The following is a 4,354-nucleotide window of genomic DNA, read 5'->3' as shown; positions in this document are numbered from 1 at the left end:
GGGAGGAGGGGCGCGGCGGCCGAGGAAGCAAGGGAGGGGGAGGGAGGCGGCGAGGAGGTGGGGCGGAGCCGGTCCCTCCTCCGGGGCGGGCTCTCCTGCGAGCTGGGGAGCGGCAGATGCGGCCAGAAGCGGCTGCGCCGGGGACCCCACGTTTTCCGCTGAAGGTGGCTTTGATGGGGGAGGGGTCCGCGGCGCCGCCCTTGGGGTGCTGGGACTACGGGCTTCCAGTCTTCCCAGCTCCCGGCACCGCCCAGTGCATTCCTTTGCCCCGGGCACTTCCAGAGGTGGCCTTCGCTGCCCACCTTTAATCCGGGCCTGTCTAACCGTACCACCCTGGCTTGGGCCTACATTCACCTGGGGGTAAATCCTGGGGTGGGTGGTTCTGTAGACCTGAAAAGGGGCGAGGGCGGGCACGGGCCCTACACCTGGGTTATGCGCCCAGCTCCTTAATCGGCCTCTGGGGCTGCGAGAGCCTGGGTCGTGCACTCGGCGACCTCGGGTCAGCTGCGTAGTCTTCGTGGACCTCTTAGGACTATCTCCTCTGAGGGTTCACAGGGAACTAGCTGAGCTGGGAGTGACCGTGGCCAGGCCCGGTCTTGTTCGGGGACCCAATCCTGCGCTTAGGGTGTAGCCTAGGAGCACGTGTCACTGTGCCACAAATCCCCTCCCAGACCTAAAAGGAGGAAAGAGGGAATAGAGTCCTGGTTCTCTCCCAGCCAAATCCATCACTTGGCTAGGATAGCAGCCAGGAGTCCCAGGATGGGAACACCTAGAACCCCTGCCCCCACTCTGTTTAAGGCCTATCTAGCTGGTGAGGCATACATAATCCGGCTGTCCTAGGCTTGGGGATAGTTCCCAGGGATGCAGAGGGGTCTGAGGGGGAAAAAAGGGGGGTAAGTCTGAAGGTTCTAAGGAGGGCTGAGCCTTGGATGAGGAAGAGGAAGGATGGTATTTCCGCCTGAGGTGGTGTTTGGGCAGTGTTGCACAGGAGGACTTGTGGGGCAGTGGGCCTGCAGCAGAGCAGAAATCCAACAGCCTTAGGATTCTCCAGTAGATTTGAGGCTGTTGGGGACTTCCATTGACCCCATCCCACTCCTATGAAGGCATAAGCATTTGTGGCATTCAGTACGTTCAGGAAGGACAATTTGTAGACTTGTTGTCAGGTGACTTTTGGGGAAAGAGAAATTAAAAAGGACTAGAGGCTGTACAAGAGTCAAGCTCCCCCTCTCCTAGTCAGTCTTCTCTTCCTTTCTTCTTTCCCCCTCCAGGAAGTCTTCTTAGATTGAGCAAATAAGAAATCACTTCTAAGACCTAAATTACAACAGCTCCTATTAACCAAGTGCCAAGCATCATGCTGATCATTTTATGCATATCATTTAATCTTCCTAGTACATGTATCAAGTAGACATTATTATTATCCTGCTTTGCAGGTGGAGATGCTGAAGTTCAGAACTCAGCAGATAACATGACTAGGATTTGAAAGCAAGTTATTCATCTTCAGTCTATGCTCAACCACAGGGCCCTCTTGCCATGTCTTTGCTATAATAAAGTCATCTAAGCCTTCTGTTGTCAAAATACAGACTTCTTAAATCCACCTGCTTTTGTAGATAGCCAAAAATACCTATGTATTGTTGTGGCTCCACCTTTGTTGTTGACATTTATCTTTACTCTGTGTTTCCTGTGAATGTATGGAAACAATTTGGTACACGCTATATATGAGTAAGTGTGCTTTTGTGAATGTGTGTATATGTATGATGCATATGTATGTATGTGCACGTGAATATATGTCTGTATGTGGGTGTCTTTTTATAAGTGCATATATACACGCCCGTGTATGCTTATGGATGTGTGTAAGGGCATGTGAGTATGTGCATGTGTGGTGTGTGTATTTGAGTAAGTACAAGCACATGTATTTGTGTGCATGTGTGAAGGCATATGCATGTGTGCATGTATGTGTGTATATGCGCATGTGTGACCATGCTACATTTCACAGACAACAGTTCCTGCTTGGTTGTTATGGGAACCACTGTTCTAAAAATGTTAAACTGATTCCCACTCCATGTGGGCCAGAGAAACCGAAAGAGAGAGAGCTCAGTGACAGATACATCTGGAGTCCCAAAGCTGAGATACAGAATCACGGGCTTATCAATAATTGGACGGGCCTGGACTAGCCAGAGATGTGGTCCCACTCATGGGACTCCCCGAGGTTGGATGAAGGCCTCTGTTCTGCTTCTTCCTGTCTCTCCTTCTTGACCCTTCATCCTCCTTCTTCTCTTTTTCAGCTTCATGCTCTCCGAGTTGCCTTCCTTCCTTCTTCTCTTTTCTCTTTCCTTCCTTCTGTTTTTTGGGGTTTTTTTTTCTTCTATTTTCACAGGTGAGAGCATTTGGATAACAGGTGGAGAGAGAGAGAGATGAGAGGGCCAAAAACAAAGGGGAAAATGATGATGGAGGTTGGAAGATGAATTTGAGTTAGATATGGGGGGATTTGATGGCAGGGATGTATTTATCTTTGAAGGAGGGTGGAAGTCTTGGTCTATCATGCCATGAATAGTGCTTCAAGGATTTTTATTATAGTGCCATTCTGTGTGGGATGCAAGGAGAGAAAATGAGGCAAAGGGACAATGGAAGCACTTTGGAATAGTCCAAACTGGCTATATCTGGCTTGTCTCAAATAAGGCATGGAGGTTGGAGTGAAGGGGGAGGAAACAGCAGACATTCTGGTTGCTTTTTCAAACTCTTTCCCATACCCCAATTATAAAGATGCTTATTACTCTTCCCCATCTGTATAGTATGGGAATCCAGACTTGAGTGAGCTTATTACTGATGTGTGTGTGTGTGTGTAATTCCTCAGGTGAACTGGAAAGTAAAGGAGTTGGGAACCAATGACCCAGTATATAGCAGTCACTCAATAATATTGGGGAATGTGTGGACATAAGGATATGCACTGGTCTTGCAATGGGAAGACCCACTTTATTCTCTATGTGCCCTTAAGAAAACCTCCAAACCTCTTGGGCCTCAATTTTTCTTCTATACAGTGAGGGTTGGACAACATGTACTTCTAAGCTCCTTCCAAGTACAGTGTTATTATGGTATGTTATGTGATTGACATAGCCAAATTGTGTGTGAATGTGGAAAAGGTAGCATGAACCCAGATATTGGTGATAGATACACAGAGGATAAATGTGGGGAATACTTTAGTAAAAGATTCAACATTTTCTGTCTTCAGTTTTCAACAGTATTGTCAGCCAGATAACCCAAAGATCCTTCTGCTACAGAATATGTGGACTGCTTCACAAATAGTAACAGACAATTCCTAAAGTGTTTAACTGAGCTTGCAAGAAAAGCAAGAAAATCTACATGGATCAAAACAAGGGAATTGAGATCAAGAAATGTTAAGTTTGAGGTGTGTTAAGACAAGCCCCGGAAGGTATGGGGAGGGAGTTTATTTCTTGTTTGTCCTGACCTGGCTCCTGACTGGAATAGGAGGAACTGCCTCTGAAAAATTATAACTACTTGAGCTGGAATTTGAACTCATAACATCTGCATGGTACAGGAGCCCGTAAGTCAAGAGATTAACAAAAAAATCTATGGCCATCAGGTGATACTCTTAGAGTGCCTGACAAAAGCAAATATAAAACTGCTCAGGAGAATATTGGCCAAACTATATTGATATTGGGCATGTGCAAATATGTAAAACAAATCCCACCATTATGTACAAGAATAATGCACCCATAAAAATATGTAAAAAAAATAAGAAATCCTGAAAATGAATAAAAGCCTTAAAAAATAACACTCAGGAGAAACATGCCTTCAACCTAGACACAATGTATTGCTGACCAGGGAATCCCCAGCAAAGATTAGCTCAAAGCTAAAAATCACAAAACATAACAGAAAACAATGTACCATGAATGAGAGTAGATAAGACCCTGAAAAAATATCCATAAGTTCCATCAGGTCTAAATGATAGCCTGGGTATGTGGGGGAAAGGAGGGAACAAAGGGAATTCTTACAGAACTGTAGTTATTTAGGCAAATCTAGGGAATTAAAGACATTGTCACTATTAATAATAATTGGGTATATGGAAGAATGATTTGATTTTAGATTGTGTTTAAAATAGTAGTGGGATATTCATACTGAGATGGCCCTTGGGGCCTTAGAGTTGACTGACTTAGAAGTCATGTATGTATGGGTGACAGCAATGAATGTGCTCTCCAAGAACATGGTTGAAACAGGAAAGCAGCAGCTAAGAACTGAGTCTGGGGAAATGCCCACATTTTGAGGATCAGATGAAAAAGAGGAGTAAATAAGGAAGATGAGCTCTCTGACAGTACCTAATTCTGCCTGGATCTTGGGT

Source organism: Marmota marmota, unplaced genomic scaffold (assembly GCF_001458135.2).
Source record: "Marmota marmota marmota unplaced genomic scaffold, marMar, whole genome shotgun sequence".
Lineage (NCBI taxonomy): Eukaryota > Metazoa > Chordata > Mammalia > Rodentia > Sciuridae > Marmota > Marmota marmota.
This window is presented reverse-complemented; position numbering follows the sequence as displayed.